The sequence below is a fragment of the Olea europaea genome, chromosome 9 (genome assembly GCF_002742605.1).
Source record: "Olea europaea var. sylvestris chromosome 9, O_europaea_v1, whole genome shotgun sequence".
Classification (NCBI taxonomy): domain Eukaryota; kingdom Viridiplantae; phylum Streptophyta; class Magnoliopsida; order Lamiales; family Oleaceae; genus Olea; species Olea europaea.
This window is the reverse complement of record NC_036245.1, coordinates 13,467,105-13,485,779: the sequence shown is the minus strand read 5'-3', so window position 1 is coordinate 13,485,779 and position 18,675 is coordinate 13,467,105. Positions and strand designations below refer to the sequence as shown.

Sequence of the window (18,675 nt, the reverse complement as noted above, 5' to 3'; positions counted from 1 at the left end):
TTTTTTTATTTTTAAACGCATGATAAGCTGTGATATGAATCAATCCTTTGATATGGTAGATATGACATAGTTTGATATACTTGCTCCTTTAATCTCTGTGTGATTTTCCACATTTACCATTCCTGGTCAATATATGCTGGTTTCCTTTTTATTTTTTATTTTTTCTGGAAAGCTTAAAATAGTCACACAATTGATTTCACGCGGTATATTGGTTTTCTCTGCCATTAGCAATACCGATCTGGGCAATTGATCTTGCTTTTCTTTTACTAATTGGTTTAAGCCAAGTTTGACTGCTTTAATCTTATACCATTAAGTATTCCTTGAGACAACCCTGATGAAGCAAGGGCTCATAGCTTACTGTTTGGCCCTTGGCAAGCTAACCTAAAGTAGGACGAAATAAACTGTCCTGAAAAGATAAACTTTAGACCTACGTGAAAATTATCACAACATTAGCAGCAGTGACAAATTTTATTTTTATTTGAACATCTTACATATTCACATTCTAGACATCCCAAAAAAATTCAAATTAACAGAACAGAGACGGACATTACGCTCGCTGAGCTTCATGATTTACCATAGGTCATGCTGGTGAAAAGTTGCTTTATTGATGAAAGACTATTTCCGAACAAGAGCAGCCCATGCAGGATGACTTGGCATATTAATGTTATTTTTCTCTATCTAGTTTTCTTCCGCCAACTAAACTCTGTTTGTATGTGTCTTGAAAGAATGAAGATTTGATACCATTTATTTTTACTGCACTATTACCAGAAGCATAAGACTTAAAGCTTGTTTGGCACAAATTTTTCAAGGAAAAGTTATTTTTTTTTTGGAAACTGTATGGTAAAAAGTAGGGAAAAGTTGCGAGTCCCATAGAATGTGGTGTTGAAAATGATTTTAAAATAATCTTTTACAAGAAAGCGTTTAAATGGAAGAAAATCTTTTGTGATTTACATTTTTTATTTTCTGAGAATGGCTGAGGAGTCAGAAAATGAGAATGTCAAGTCACAAGACCATGGTATTTTTATCTTCATGCTGGGAGCTTCATATGAGCCTGAATCTTTTTTATGAATTATTGTGCAGGGCGGGGACTTGAGATTCTGCCAGAAGTGTTCTCATTATAAACCTCCACGTGCCCATCATTGCCGTATATGTAATAGATGTGTCTTGAAAATGGTATTCCTGATTTAAGTTAGTGTTCACTTGTTTTTCTTGAATCTCCTCAATAATGTGTTAAAGTTCTGCCTCTTGATGTAAGGATCACCATTGTGTGTGGATGAATAATTGCATAGGCCATGCAAACTACAAGGTCTTCTTTGTTTTCATTGTTTATGCAGTTGTAGCATGTATATACTCACTGGTATGCTTTCATCTCCCTCTGTTTTTATTTTAATTCCATTTCTTATAGGCCTTGTCCATTCCATGTTTCGTTGTTTTAGCTTGACATATAATCGGAAATCACACAGATGATCTTTTATGAAAGACCAATTTAAAACAGTCAAACAACATTTTTATTCAAACTGATGGCTTCTGTAATTTCAGGCTTTGCTTATTGGTAGTCTAACAGCTGATTCTGAGGATGATACTGAAGACTCTCTCAGAACTGTATATGTAATTTCTCCTGAAATTTGCAATGAAATCCTTTTCTGTCATTTTGTGACTAAACAATTTCATGTCCCAGGTGATTTCAGGGATACTGTTAGTCCCAATAAGCTTGGCATTGGGGTTTTTCGTGGGTTGGCATATTTATCTTATTTTAAAGAACAAGACTACAATTGAGGTATGTTACATTGACCACGATAACTTGTTGATAAACTATCAAATAGTTTCAAGTGAATTGACTTTTTGTTCTCCAATCTGACAGTATCATGAAGGTGTAAGAGCTATGTGGCTTGCCGAAAAAGGAGGGCATCTCTATTCACATCCTTATGATATTGGTGCATATGAGAATTTGATATCCGTAAGTTCTCTTTTTCCAATGATTTTGTGTTCACTATGTTTTCCTGATAATCTTCTGAAAACTTTATAAAGCCTTAGTATGGCACATAATTTGGTTGACAAAGTTCTGTGTGGATAAGGATTTTTGACAACACTTAATTAATTCTTTCTAGATGAGGTAGGTTCAATCTACAACGTGATGCAAACAGATGTCATTTCTTGAATGTGTTTATGTTGAACTTCGAAATCTACTCTGTTGCTTAACTTTGTTTTGCTTGATGCTACAGATTCTTGGTCCAAATGTTCTTTTCGGGGTTTGTCCCACATCATCACATGTTGATTCTGGCCTTCATTTTCGGTCAAAATATGATAAACTTGTTGGAACATCGCCTGACGAGTAAATATGTTTCTCTGCCCTGACCTGTACACTAAAATGTCAAAAGCTCAAGCTATAGTTTAAAAAAAAAAAAAAAAAATGCATTTCCCGCTCTTTTTTGTGTAAAATTTCTCTATACCGGTCAAGTATTTCGAATCTGAGGTGATAGAGGACTGGCACAACGGATATTTACGACCCATGAACAACCTAGTTGAAGGGGTCTTGAGCTTTAGGTTTAAGGTTGTGATTCTGAGAGAGTTTGGTTTCATTTCTCTCCTGTCCTCTCCTCTCCTGTCAGCTTATGGATTGTGAGAGCTGGAGTCCTAGGGATTGCAGAGTTTACTAACAGACTCATGTACAAAATGGAAATAGGATCCTCAGACTGTAAGTTTGTAACTTTCAGAAATTACAAAAGCTATACTGTGGTGATACACGTTCCTTTCCATTACATGTATAATAACAGTATTGGCTTGTTTGGTAAGTCGTACTCTAATTGTATTACTGAATATTCGTGTTCTATACTGCTCACCAAACATACACCATTAAGGACTTGAACAACATATAAAATATAAAACAAAAAATAAGAGTCAAAGTAGGAACCACATGGGGTGGAAAATTCTTTCCCAAGCAACACACGATTTGGTGGAGGCGGAAATTTTTTCCATCCGTGGTTTTATCATTTATGTGTCGTTGCTCCTTGAAGTGTCGGTTTTTTTATTACGTGTTATGTTTCATTGAATGGTGATTATATTGGTACCATAATTTTATTTTATTTTATTTTTTTACATTACTTTCAATTGTACTAAAAATTCTCAATCTTTCTTCATTGTTGAATTTACGTCCTCCAACTTTTTCTTCCTCACATTTCTATGCTCAATATTTTTTTTTATTAGCATAATCTCTAATGATAATTTCCATCTAAAAAGCTCATTTGGAGTGCGTAAAAATATTTATTTAATCATTATTAAAATAAGCGAAAAATACAAAAGTATAATAAAATATTTGTCCTGCATTTTAAAATGTGCTAGTAGAATATTAGAACGTATACTATTGTTGGATGCGCTAATTAATGAAAAAATAATGATAAAACTGCGATAAAAAATTAGAAATATAAGTATGAAAATAAAGAAAAATTGTAAATATCTACTGCAATTAAGTTTGTAAGTCTCTCTCATTGGGCTGGGCTACAGCCCCTAAAAAAGTTTGGGCTAATTTTATTAAGCCCACCAACGAAGGTTAAACTCAATTTTATTTTATTTTTATTTTTATTTTTATTTTTATTTTTATTTTTATTTTTATTTTTTTTTAAGGCTGTTAAGCAAAGTAATGAAAGAATGATGATAAGAATACGGTTAAAAAAGTTAGAAATATAAGTATGAAAATAAGCACATATTGAAAATCTCTACTGCAAATAAGTCTTTAATTATGACAATTACGATTTCTCATCAAAATGAGTCTCGCTAATTGGGCTGGGCTACAAGCACTAACCAAGTTTGGGCTGATTTTATTAAGCCCACCAACAAAGGTCAAAGTCAAACAGGTTTCTTTGATTAAGACTGTTAAGCAGAGTCGTGCGGCTTATCCATTGACAACAGAACAAATTACTTCAATTACTAAAGTACCCCCAATTGGAACCGACGACATATTCATTCTGCAGGCTAAATTTGTAAATTTAATTTCATCCCTCTTACTTACGTAGAAATCCTCTGAGGATTTGTATCTATCTACGTGTCCTTGCAGAGGTTCATTATGCAGATGGTTTAGGCTACTCTGTAGCAACTTTTTAATTGAAGGGTTTTGATTACTGTATTAGGGTTTTATTATTAATCAATGTTCGGGTTTTCCACCGAATGATGTTGTCACGAATAGGGCGCGCTGTTTATAGTTCATTTCGCTCTTCAATCAATAAAGTGAGCTAGCAATTCTTCACTTTCATTATCTTTGGATGTCTTTTTTTAGTTGTTTTTGGGAAATTTCTGGATTTTTGTTGGTTTTTTCTTGTGGTGCAGAATGTTGTGTCGGGCACTTATGGAGTGAGATCAGCGATTTTCAAACGAATTTGTTTAGGATAATGGGCACATTTCACGCGGGAAAAGGGTGTTCGGGTTTGTGAGGAGCTATTTGACATCGATTGAAGCTAATAAAAATGTTGTGAATGGTGGAGTTTGGAAGAAATTCAACTCAATTTTGGCAAACCCGAGGGTTCGGAGGTTGTTCTCTAGTGAAGCGCCGAAGAAAGGAAGTGAGGAAAATTAGCCATTTTATTGGATCGCATTGTGGCTCGTATACTATCTTTTTATTTTTGTTTTGGCAATTTTTACTGTTCTGAAGTACTTTTGATGTTTTATTGTGTTAATTTGGTCTTCTCATAGATAATGAGAATTATGACCCAAAGAACAAGAAAGAAATCCCCAAGGTGAACAATCAGAGGTCGGAAAGTAAAGGTACCATGCCTTACAATATTGTGCAGTGATCACATCCTGTTGTTGTTCTAGAGCTGTGTATTGACACGTGGGCGTTAATGATAGGTTTCCGCATAATTTGTTTTTTCGGTTGTCAAGAAAATTGTAAAAGGAATTCAGTAAGAAGACAAGACCTGCTTGACAAGTCCCAAAATTTATCTTCAGTTTTTTTTTTTCCTCTCTTGTGTGTTTACTAATTTGTATGCCCCTGCTATTGCTATTTGATGTTGTCTTTCTCCATTAAGTATTTCTTCTATGAGAAATCTATGTCAGGTTTTTCTAAATGCATGATTTTATGTGTTTGCAGAGGACTCAAACATGGGTGAACAAGGAAACAACCTGAATGTCTCAAAGCAATTCCAAAATTTCCTTACACCTTTGATTTTGATTGGGTTTGCACTCCCACCTATCCTACACATTCGATCAAGGTTGTCACTGCGAAGCTATAGTTAAGGTGCACGGGGTCTTACCGTCTAGCCGTTGGTACTCCAAGCAGAACTAGGAGCTTTAAAATACCTTTCCCACACCTCCGCCAGCCAAGTGGCAACCTCTTTGAGTACGGGTTTTTCTGGCGCAAGTGTATCTTGTCTTTACCACGAATCATTTTCCTTGGTTAACAATAATTGTTATTTTGCCAATATCTGCGGGTTCCTTAATTTTTTTTTACATTGATATCTTTGAATCCGCGTGACCAGAAGCAGGTCTGTTCCTCATCTAAACTTCCTTCATGCATTTTACAGAAACCTGGTGACAATCTTCTTGTTTTTTACTCAAAACAGAAATCCCCCGTTCCCCTTCTCAGATGAAGCCTGAATAATGTGATATGTTGTTATGTTAGATAGTTACGTAACTTACAGAAAATATGGAAGGACTAATACGGATTTTTGCACATTCAATCTAGCTATATCTGCCTGATTTGTTGCTCTATATAACAGGCTCCCGTCTACCATTAAAATTAAAAGACTGAAGTTATGGTTTTAAGACATTTGGTTTGTTTAAAGTTGGCTTTACCACCAATTTATTTTTATGATAATACTTACGTTATTTACGGATCAGGTTCACATTCTTTTTTGGCCATCTGAAACATGGACTTTGTTATATCCCTAATTGTTATGAACTATCACAGCAAAAACAATGGTACCTTTTTAGTTGGTTTGCTTGCCAAAGAAGAATATGATATAGATATTTAAAAACATGATAATATACTTCATATATAGTGCTCCAATCATCATACATATTAACGACCACTATCGTGTGAGCCATTGGTTTCTTTTGTTCTATTCATTGCAAACCTGCTTTTGCATAATTTACCTGGGCTTTGTTTATTAAATATAAATCCTCAATCCTATGGTTTTGCTGCTATGTATGTGTTCCACTGTCCTATGATAATTAGGAGTTTTCTTTTGAATCTTGTGCATTTTGCGTCTTCCTCTTTTCTTGTTTCTTAATCAATGACTAATATACTATTATAATGTACAGATAAGTTTCCAAGAGTTCAAGAACAAGCTACTTGAACCTGGTCTTGTGGATCATATCGACATTTTTAACAAATCTGTTGCAAAAGTCTACGTGAAGTTTTCACCCCGTATAACAATCAAACAAGCATTGATATGATTCGAGGTCCTATTGGTGATGCCAATGATAGAAAAGATGTGAGCCACTGTAAATTCTACTTCACTATTGGAAGTATTGAATCCTTCAAGGAGAAGCTGGAGGAAATTCAGGAAGTATTAGGAATAGATCCTCATAATTATGTCCCTGTGACACATGCTTCCGAGATAAATTTTTCCAATAATTCTGAAATTTGGTCCAACAATCTTGCTACTAGGAATCCTTCTACTCATGGGATGTCAAATGCAAACTGGGTCGGGTATTGGAAGTCCTGGTGGGAAGGGCGCTCGTGGAATATTCAATATTGGAAAAGCACAAGTCTTGAAAATGGATAAAAATTCCAAGAATAATGTCACAGCATATTTTGTTGGTTTTATTCACTTGATGGGTTTAGCTTTCTACCAATACCATCATTTGAATTTTGTTCATACTTAGAGTCAACTTAATCATTTATGTTTACATGGTGTTCTAGGTTTTCTTTAAAGATGTTGCTGGTTGTGATGAGGCAAAACAAGAAATAATGGAGTTTGTGCACTTTCTAAAAAACCCCAAGAAGTACGAGGAGATGGGAGCCAAACTTCTGAAAGCTGCTCTTCTTGTGGGCCCTCCCTGGACTGGTAAAACACTTCTTGCTAAAGCAACTGCTGGAGAGTCTGCTGTGCCTTTTCTCTCCATATCTGCGTCAGATTTCATGGAAATGTTTGTTAGGGTTGGGCCAGCCAGGGTTCGGAGCTTAAAAAAAAGAAGCAAGACAATGTGCACCAAGTATAATTTTTATTGATGAAATTGATACCTTGAATCAGTTGCTTGTGGAAAATGAATGGATTTGGAACCACTTCTCTTGTTGTTGTACTTGCTGGCACAAATCGACCTGATATATTGGATAACGCTTTGTTAAGACCTGGTCAGTTTGATCATCAGATTACCATTGATGAGCCTGATATTAGAGGCCGTGAGCAGATATTTCAGATCTATCTTGCTAAGTTGAAACTTGAGCAAGAGCCATCATATTACTCAGAGCGGCTCGCTGCTCTGACTCCTGGATTTGCTGGAGCAGACATTGCTAATGTCTGTAATGAAGCAGTGTTAATTGCTGCAAGGAGTGAGGATACATTAATATCTGCTGAACATTTTGAGTCCGCTATTGACCGTGTGATTGGTGGTCTTGAAAAGAAGAACAAGGTGTCCCACCTCTCCATCTGCTTATTATTTTTCTTACTTTCCCTTTTTTTTTTCCCCTTTATTTATTTCGTTTTTTTCTTTTTTTGCTTATATTGAATAGAAATGGTATTTGCCCTTTCATTTTTCTAGCTTAGACACTTGATTTGTGGTTGTATAGCCAGTTTAGGGTTAGTTGATTAATCCAGAGTTTACTTTCTTTTTTTCTTTTTTCCCTACTTTTTTTTTTTTTTTTTTAAATTAGCAAACTGATAACCAGGGTAATTAGACATTATGTCCCTGTTACATAACTTCTTTTATGACTACGTGTTGAGGGATGTTGAACTTTGTAAACTGACTTGTCACTTCCAACATTCTCCTGTTTCTGTATTTATCAACTTTCTTCAAATTGGTTTTCATCAATTTTATTGAGTGCCTGACTTTCACAGAGAGGATATGGAATTTTGGATGGGGAGGATGAAGATATGACATTAATATGATACTAGCACTCAAGGAATCATTACTCTTTTTTGTTCTGACAAATAAAAATTAGTTTTTTTTTTAATTTGAAAAAAATTATACTTCTTACTGATGAATGTCTTAGCTTAGAATGGAATTTATTTAGGAGGTTTTTGATTCCCATTTTTCCTAAAATTCAATTTTCTCTCTCTTCTTTTCAACCACATATTTTTCATTAAAATAATATTACACGCAAATCAAAAATATTTCCTTTTTCTTTAATCACACACTATCCATCAATCTACTATTCCAGAATACGTTTTTTAAAATTATGTAGCTCAAACACACCCTTAGTGTGATAATGGGGCGTCCTACTTAATTTTCTTGGATGTTAATCTCTAGACTTGCGCAGCCTGTGTTATAGGGTGTAAAAGTGAACTTATGAGATTAAAATAACATGGCTATGTTGCCTCTGCTCTGTGGCAGTTGTCTGTTTGCCCTTCATGTATCCATGTGTTTTCTTTTAACATTACTGGATTATAAACTACATTTGTTATGTTATATGCAAATCATTATATATTTTACATGGGAGTATGATGTACTGAAAATGTCCAATATAGTCGATGGTTTTAATATTGCCTTGATGAAGATGATGAAACCATTCTTTCTTGCAGTTTATAAGCAAGGTGGAGAGAAGAAATGTTGCTTACCACGAATCTGGTCATACTGTTTCTGGTTGGTTTTTGGAGCATGCTGAACCATTGCTTAAAGCTTCGATTATCCCTCGTGGCACTGCAGCCCTTAGTTTTGCTCAGTATGTTCCAAACGAAAATCTTCTGATGACTAAAGAGCATCTGTTTGACATGACATGCATGACTCTAGGTGGTTGAGCAGCTGAGCAAGTAAGCTCAGTTCTTCCTCTCTCTATTCGCTGTAATGATCAAGTTGCGAGTTCTTTAATTAGAAATTTGTTGATAATTTGACATATGGACACGCAGGAGTATTGTGTGTGCATTTTTTTATTTTTTTATTTTTTTGTAATATTATGCATGTCCAAAGTCAATTACTTGGTTTTGGGTGATAGTAAAGCTCTCAAAGAAGCCAAGGCTTTAGAAGGTGAGATGCTTGTGAAACTAAAGTTCTCTTGGACCATCAAAATCCATGATTCCGCTGCTAATTTAAAATGAAGTGCTTGTGCAAAAGCAACTTCTGTTGTGCTACATGTTTGCCTACAACATGAACTCCTTTGCATTGCAAAATCCATCTGATATCATTTTCGTGATTGGATTTAATGGTTAAGGTCCTCCAAATCCAACGTCTTGTTTTTAAGTTTTGAATGCATCCATGTGAAAAGTCTCTACTTCAAATTGAGGGCTGGGATTGACAATGCTTCCATGGAATATCTATATTGTTACGAGGGAAGTCTTTAATTGATGACACTTTCTAATATTAAATGATTAGTATTGCAATACTTTCTATAGAACGCATGCCTTTACTAGTAGCCAGTGGGCACACGTCATATAAAATTTTCTTTTGGTGCAGGTTTTGCTTGGGAAGATCTCAACAGGAGCCCAAAATGATTTGGTGAAGGTCACCAAGACGACGTATGCCCAAGTGGCCGTTTATGTCTTCAGCGACAAACTTGGTCTTCTTTCTTTTCCTCTAAGTGACGACGCCTTTGAGATGAGCAAGCCCTACAGCAACAAGACGCCTGCAATTAGTGATGGTGAAGTAAGAGAATGGGTGGCAAAAGCATATGACCGAACATTGCAACTGATAGAGGAATATAAAGATCATATTGCTCAAATTGCTGAGCTGCTACTGAAGAAGGTGGTCTTACATCAAGAAGATTTGGTCCGAGTACTAAATCAGCGCCCGTTTAAGAGTAGTGAGCCAACTAATTAAGATAGATTCAAGGAAGGGTTTGAAAAAGATAAAGAATCTACAAATGGGAAGTGCTGTATGTACATAATTGTCTGCATAATGGTGTCCTTGACTATACGTGGCACTGGATTCAACCTTTAATTCAAATCTCACACTTACATATTAACAATCTAATAATTGCCATATCATATTATGGACACCAATATGTGCAATAATTATGTAAAAGAAGAATTTTCCTCTACAAATAGTTCATAAGGTAAAACTACAGAGGTTGATGGATCTTCGTCTCTTGAACCAGATATTGTTCTTGCGTGATCATGCCAGTACAATGTTAGAGATCTACTTTTGAAGACATCAACTTACAACTTTAAAGATCTACTTGTTTCTCTAAAGAATTTGTATTAGCTGACATTCAAATGGAAAATTCAAGCCCTTAAATGTATTGTAGCATCCTCATATAAAACATCGTATTTAATGGTCGTTAATTGCATATATACGGTATACTTGGCATCAAAACTAACTGCTATAAAATAAGGTGGTTGGTACGTAGTACTGGAAAATAAAATAAATTAATACTAAAACTGCTATAAAATAAGGTGGTTGGTACGTAGTACTGGAAAATAAAATAAATTAAAGTATTAAGACAAAAATTTGAACTTCTTTGTGGCTTAACTTCAAAAGGTGGAAGGGAAATTTTCTTCTTCTTTTATCTATAAATTATGTGGCCTGCACATTGTGGAGGATCCAAAATTAGTTGACTGAGCATTGATAATATCAATTGAATTGTATCAAAAATCAAATTAAATAGCTTGTTATTGTATTTTGGCTTGGTCCATTATATATATATAAGTCCATTTACCTCAAAAGGTATATTTTATCAAATTCCAAGCCAAATTCCCTCTGGCTCATCTCTTTTGCACTCATTCTTCTTGTCGTGACAGTTGATTAAACCGTTGAAGTGCAAATAATCGTCGAACCTTTTCTAGGACGGCAATCCATGCACCCTACTTGTGTATCCCAATGTGCATGTGATATATATGTGGACAGGGGTGGCTTGATTTTGTTGACCATTTGATTGAACAAAAATAAGTCAATAATTCTTGTTTAAAAATCGTTGTATGACAAGATATTCTCAAGGTTTTTTAAAGGTGGAAGGAAAATCAAGATATCCTCTCAAATTTTTTCTTTTATATTATTCAAAGCAGAGCAGTATCCTTTACGGAACATGTCATAAAATTTTGAAATTTGTAAGAGAAATCTTTAGACTAAAAATCATGGTCATCACAAGATATTCTCGATATTTTTATTTTTATTTTTATTTTTATTTTTTGCGTCCGAGTTTCAGAAAAATTGTAACAATGCACGCATATAACAAACCTCACATGCTATAATAGGGACTTTAAGAGGTCCAAATTTTACCTGAAATGAGTGGTCTTGACATGAAATGACAATTGCGGTCGATTCAGATTTGAAACAAAATACATGGCTATGCGCATGTAATAACCACTTAAATATTATTATTTTTCTTGGATGAAATAAACTTTCTGGGTGCTTTTCTGGGTTGGATTTGGATAAGACTCCATTTTCACTGATTTCTTGTGGTGGGATTATGTCACCAGATTACTACTGGCTCACAATATGTTAAATAATAATGAACTTTGGCTTTTGAGCATCACTGGATGCCTCTAGAATGTAAGTTTAATATTTAAGAAAAATATATATAGGAAAATCGGAAGCAAATGATCAGAGAGGACGGAATACTAGACTCGTCCTTGGACGGGAAGATGGACGGAAGAAGGAGATCGGTACTCATTTTCCCATCCCAAGGAAAGAGGCGAAACTCCACTATAATGAGGAAGAGTTGGCCAGTCAACCAACAAGTGAGAAAAGGAGTTTAAATCCCTATTCTTAAGGAACGAGAAAAATCGAAATATTCCTACTTGAACAAAAAGTCCTATAGTATACAAATTCAACATTTTGCTCCATCTATTATTGTGTAGAACTATTTGTCATGTACACAAATTATTATGAGTGGATAATAATGAAAGTTGACTCTAAAATTATATTGAACTATTTTATCTGAGGGGTTCAATAGAAGATGAAGGCTGGTTATAAATGGTCAACAAAATTATACAAAAATATATTCCCAATCATTCATTCTTTTGTTTAAAAGCTATTATGCCATCGATGGATTGTGACATTCAAATGGCTTCGATTGGTTAAGCTCTCAGACTTTGAATCCTGTGGATGCAATACTGAAAATCCCCACAATTGCCCTTTATTTCTCTCTTTCAAACTGGAATTTTTGGGAAGATTGAAAAAAAAAAAAAAAAAAAAATCCTTTTTTCTTTTATGCTTCGAAAGATTTAAATTTCTAAAAATTACAAACTACGAATTTGCGATAAACAGACAAATTATCTAAGCAATAATAAATCATTGGGTTGGTGCTCGCGTGACGTAACTTGACTAGATATTTGTCCACACTGTGACAAAATATACTTGAACTCATCTTGTCCCAGTATTAAAAAACTTTCACATCTCCCTTAAATTAATCTTGAGTTCATGTATATTTTAAAACTCAAGAGGGAAGATGGTTACCTAAGGAACACAAATATTTTTTATTTTTTTTTGCCTCTTTCAATTAAAATCTGCTTCCCTTCACATATTTTTATTCCATGGCTGGCCCTGATTGTGACACATAAACGGTTCATATAATTGTTAATAAAATGGTACTTATTTGTTGTCTTTGAAAGCTACACCAAAGGGGATCCTAAGTGTTAATTGTTGCACCAAAGTGAATACAATAATAAAAGCCAACATCCACACTGTTTTTGAGGAACTAATTTTCAATTAAAAGCATCGAACTACATGATTCTAAGGCAGTCAAGACAAATAATTGCTCGTATATATTTTTTTATGACTTACAATCGAACTGTTTAGCACTGAAAAAATAATTTAGAGTTGAAAACGTACATAAATAAACTTCTTCTTCTTCTTCTTTTCGTAATGATTGTGGATATATTGAATTTTGATTGAAGGAGGACATAATTGTGGCCCCTATAAAATTGAGGCCTAAATCTAAGTTTGGGGGATCTTCATCATAGTGTATGAGCTATATCCTCATTATGCAAGGTGCATTTTGGAAGTTTATGATCAATAATGCACTTCAAAACATATAATAATTTCACAATAATTGTAAGAAAATAACTATTCTTTCTGAACTCAAATACAAATTCTTTAGATCCCACATTTGTACCATATCTAATCCTTGTGCATTGTCACGAAAAAGTAGATTATCTTCAATACTTTCTTGATACGCAAGAGTGGATAGAATTTAATAATATAAATAGAGCGTTTCCATTTTAAAATTTGTCTAATTCAACATAATCTATAATATATTAAAATATCACATCAATGGAGAATCATTTTTTTGACTATTTTAAACCTTCTACGATTATATTATATTTATAATACCTTACTTTTCATTTTTCGATACGCAATAAATACTACAAAATTATTATCATTTCTGAAATTTTTGATATTAATTCTCAATTAATTAACATTAACATTAATCTAGATTTAAATTTCACTTAATGAATCTTGAATTACATGAATCTATAATTATTATAGATAAATTTATTCATATTCATGTATCTGAAAATTTTAATAGATATTTAAATTTATGTATTAACAATTAATTTTTAGTTACCAAATGTAATATAAAAAGATCGCTCATTTATAGATTTCATCATTACAAAAAAATTGAATTATAGAAATTGAGTATTGAGTGTACGATTTGAATACAATTTTTTTCTATTAAATTTCTATGCTAATTTTTTTTTTAAATTCGATCGAGACTCATTAAATCATCCAACAAATTGGTAATATCAAATAGTACTTTTACCTTATTTATATAAAATATTTTAGAATAATGTACAATGCACATTCAATTTGAGTAGTAGTGTAAAGTGAAACGAGCCAACTTGCTTTTAGGGTGACTTGACATGCCTTTCAATGTTTTAGTGGATGCACAAGCCATCGAGCCCAACACCCATCTTAAAATTATTTTTTTATTTTTTATTTTTCAGAATAAAGACAAAAGTATAAAAAAAGGCCCTTTGGAGCCATAGGCCCATAGGTCGGTTATCTTTCTTAACCTTGGAGGTGTTGGATCACCTCCAATCTTGTCTCTTAAACTAGTTTTATACTCCTAATTCATTTAAAATTATGCCAAGAGGCAACTTGAATTTACTAGAACTTTATTCCATTTATTAATATAGCTAATATAAAAAGGAAACTATTTTGTGTCCTTAAAATAATCATTTAATTCTCAAACTAGTTAAATAGAGTGTTTGGAAGTGATTTTTCATCCTAAAAATTTGATTTTTTGACCGTTATTTTACTATTTCAGTCGTAAAGTTTGACTTCTTTCCTCACAGATGGCCCCCACTTTTCTCCTAACAGTAAAATCTCGAAATCGCTCTCAAACGGGGCCAAAGTTGGACAAATTTGAGTCTAAAAATATAGATAACAAGGCTAAACTGAAAATCCTAAAAAATAATTTGAAATTATTTATTTACTCTTCTTCTTTTGCTTACATTATTGTGCAATTTTTTTATTATTATTTGGGGGGGGGGGGGGGGTTTAGATACAATGCTGTGTGCTTTATGCTTTAGGAGGTACCATTTCTCTTTCACAATTTTGTCACATTTCATACTTGGTAATCAAATCATAATAAGAAGTACCAAGGATAAGGTCTACACCTATAGTTAAATTAAAATTAATTTGGTGTTGACTCTCTTTTATTTAGATTGTGACTTGCATTGTATAAAATTTTACTAGAAAATTTCTCTCACCATCCTTTTTATTTTATAATTTATATATTATTTAACTCCTGACAAATGAATTTGCATCGAAGTTTAGACATGCACATTTAGAGCATGTAACACGAGCACTTACCAAATGAATTTAAAGAGCAATGATTAATAAGTTTTACAAGGAGGCCTAAATTTTTTTATGTGTCATATAGTTAGGGTACAAATTATAAGATGCTTTTGTTTTACAAATATCATGCTTTGATATATTTCAAGCATGTCACACACACACACACACACAATAATTAACATCTCTTATTTAATTTTCTATTAATGTCATCTATATTGAATCCATTCATGTAGCACGATCACTTAATGAGTTTATTGTGATATGATTAACGAGTTCTGTCGAGAGACGTGACGTTCTGTGTATATAATATATATAATGGGACTCTACAAGTTATGGTATATTTTAGCACTTAATAATTAATACCATGTTTTTGTACATTCATTACTAAATGAGGATTCATCTCTTTTAATTTGTGTGGGAATTTACAAACTATTGAGATTTCAATGATGTAATACGAGCACTTACAAAAACAATTGGCACCACTGTGACTATCGAGTTTTGTGGGGGAATCTTGGCTTTTTTAATGTAAATAGTGGGATAGTACAAGTCTCTTGTCACTTTATAACATGTAATCATGGTACTACACATTTCAAGGGTGATTAACACAAGCACTTGTGACATGATGTAACATCCCTTATTAATTTTTATGTTAATTTCAAAACTATTGAGAGTTCTATGATTTAACATGATCCTTACCTATGGAATTTGCATCGCTATGATAGGCAAAACTTTTTTTAAATATTTATAGCACGACTAAATAACAAGCACTTATGATATGTTGTAACATTCTTATTTAGCCCCCATTTGGTCCCATTCTTTTCAAATTTTAATGGTTTGAATAATGTTTTTTGAAAAATGTGTAGTAGAAAAAAATGAAAAGTTTTTTATTTGTGTGTAATATTAGCTCCCGTTTGATCCCCATTACTTGAAAATGAAAATGGGAGAAATACTATTTTTTAGAAAAATGAGTGGTTGAAAAAGAAGGAAAATTTTTCGATTTACGTGTAATATTATTTTATGAAAGATTGTGTGGTTGAAAATAGGAGAGAAAGAAATGGAATGTAATATAATTGAATTTAATGGTAATCAAACGAGGGCTTATTTTATAGAAGATTGTGTAGTTAAAAATAAGATAGAAAAAGAATGAGAATGGGGGCCCAACGGGCACTGTATCAATTAATCTACCAATATTATTGGTGCAATAAAAATCAGGATACAAAAAATCCAGGCAAAAATGTTTACCACTACTTGAAGGAATGGCTTCAACGACATAGTAGTAATGTAGTCATCGAACCAAGTCATTGTTCAAATTATTGTGGATATCTTCCATCGAAATTCACTAACATTTTTCGACAAATATAAGAACTTACTAATGAAAATAGAAATGGACAAATTCATCCATAGTTTCCATCTAACGAAGTCATCACTAAAATTGTTGTTGATAACTTCCATTGAAATTCATCAGTATCACAGAGATGTTTCTGTAGGTTGCATCCCAAACTTATCAATGTGACTTTCACTTCAATATGTATCGAATGAAAAAATCCATGTACAAGTAGGTTTACCAATGGCATTTAGACCTTTATCGGCAAAAATATCCATTGTTAACGCCGCAAGCATATTTTAATAGTATAAGAAGTCAATATGTGGATCACTTTGCGGACAAGGTATGGAGGAAAGTAGGAGCTATGGTGGGTGTGCGATGGAGGCCAAGACAAAATTGGATGGAAAGAATAAATTTATGGCGGGCAAGAGCATAAAGATCATCAAAGGTGGAATGTTTGATCGGTTTGCTCCCAAGTTTAATTAATTGGAGGCTTTGGACAAGAAGATATAAAGCAAGGATGGAGGGTAAGATAGAATCTGTTGAGGACGTGTTTTTATCTATTAAATTCTGGTTACTACATGCTTCTCTTAACTTGTCAAATGCAAAAGTGCTAACTAGTCATGATGAGTATGCTCTTCAAATGCTAGAGGTACCTCATCCACCAATCAAAACTAAGCAGATTCGAGTGGTTTCATGGAGAAAACCAAATCATAATCGAGTGAAACTCAATGTGGATGGTAGCAATCTTGGGAACCCTGGACAAATCGGTGGGGGAGGAGTAATAAGGAATGAAAGAGGTGAATTGATTTCAGCTTTCAGTAGCTATTTCAGTGAGGGGACCAACAATGAAGTTGAATTGAGAGCATTTATTGAAGATTTAAAACTATGTCGTGAGTTGGGTGTAAACCATATTGACATCGAGTGTGCTTCATTGTTGGTGGTTTCATGGACTTCATCTTTGAAGTGTTCTTTGTGGAATCTATGGGCCTTTTGGGATAATCTTTTGAATTTATTACAACAATTTGAATATCAGATGGTACACCAATGGAGAGATAAGAACCAAGTGGCATATTACTTAGCTGGATTAGGAGCTAAAGGTCTATCGAGACGTTTTAATACTTGGATTGACCTACCAAGGATTGCTCGAGGGTTACTCCGTCTACATATGATGGGTATAGCGTATTGGAGGAAGTAAGATGTAGAACATGTTAGGGTAGTGGTGTCTTATGTGATTGAAGGTGGCTTAGTTCACATGCTTTGATAACTGTGTCGGTATAGTGACGTTGTTTGAATTTGTTATCACGGTTTTCTTTCGTCACAAGTGAGGGATTTTTAATAACTTATTATTTATTTAAAAAAATAAAAATTTGTGGACCAGTTTTTTTCCCTCTCGGAAAATATAGTGACAAGGACCAATACTAAAATCACATAATAGGTCTGCAACTATTCGTAAATTGTATGTACCTTCTAGCATATGAAAAACGTTATTTGTAAATAAATTTTTGAAGGATTTCATATTGATCAAACTTGTCGTTTAAGTTAACAAATTTAGGGTGTGTTTGATTGCAAGTATAGAATTAAATTGTTTAGAACTTGTGTGCATGAAAATTGTCAAATAAATATATTTGATTTATTTAATTTTCAAACTAAAAAACGTTGTAATTGTGCATTTTTTATGGTGGGTAGATAAGAGAGAGAGAGAGAGGAGATATATAAGAAAGTATCACTTGGAAAACAAAAATCTACTCTCTAGGAAAAAATAAAATTTTCTATGGAAAATATTGGCAATCCAACACATCCTTAATCTTTGTTTGACCTCCATTTCTGAAAATTCATTTTTCAACTACACATTTTATGTAATCCATAATTTTTATCAACTTTTCATTCGCACATGTCACCAAAATTTATCAAAATCTACTAAGCTCCCATTTGGTATAGATTAAAATCTACAAAAAATTTCAACTCAAAATCATCAAATTAATTTTAATCATACATTTTATGGGATCCATAACTTTTTAACTATACACATCATCAAATTTTCTTATTAAAATCTACTAAAAATATAATTTTTTCTACACCGAACAGGAACTAAAAGTCTAAATTTTTATCCAAATCAAACCGAGGTTTAGAGTTGAGTTGGCAAGTAACGTACTCCACTAAAGATATTAAGAATTTATATTAAAGTACAATTTTGAGATAAATTTTAATTGTGAGCAATTTAAATAGTGTTTTAGGATTCAGATATATCGAAAATCTAAATAACTTAATTTGAAATATAATTAAGCACATAATTTTTTCTACACCGAACAGGAACTAAAAGTCTAAATTTTTATCCAAATCAAACCGAGGTTTAGAGTTGAGTTGGCAAGTAACGTACTCCACTAAAGATATTAAGAATTTATATTAAAGTACAATTTTGAGATAAATTTTAATTGTGAGCAATTTAAATAGTGTTTTAGGATTCAGATATATCGAAAATCTAAATAACTTAATTAGAAATATAATTAACCACGAAAATT

At 33.1% G+C, this 18,675-nt stretch overlaps 2 pseudogenes; both read left to right on the top strand.

Moving 5' to 3' along the window:
• Positions 1-2,828, top strand: part of LOC111399733 — a 5,431-nt pseudogene extending 2,603 nt beyond the window's left edge.
• A 933-nt stretch (positions 2,829-3,761) lies between these two features.
• On the top strand, positions 3,762-10,261 carry LOC111399978 (annotated as a pseudogene).
• The last annotated feature ends 8,414 nt before the right edge of the window (positions 10,262-18,675 follow it).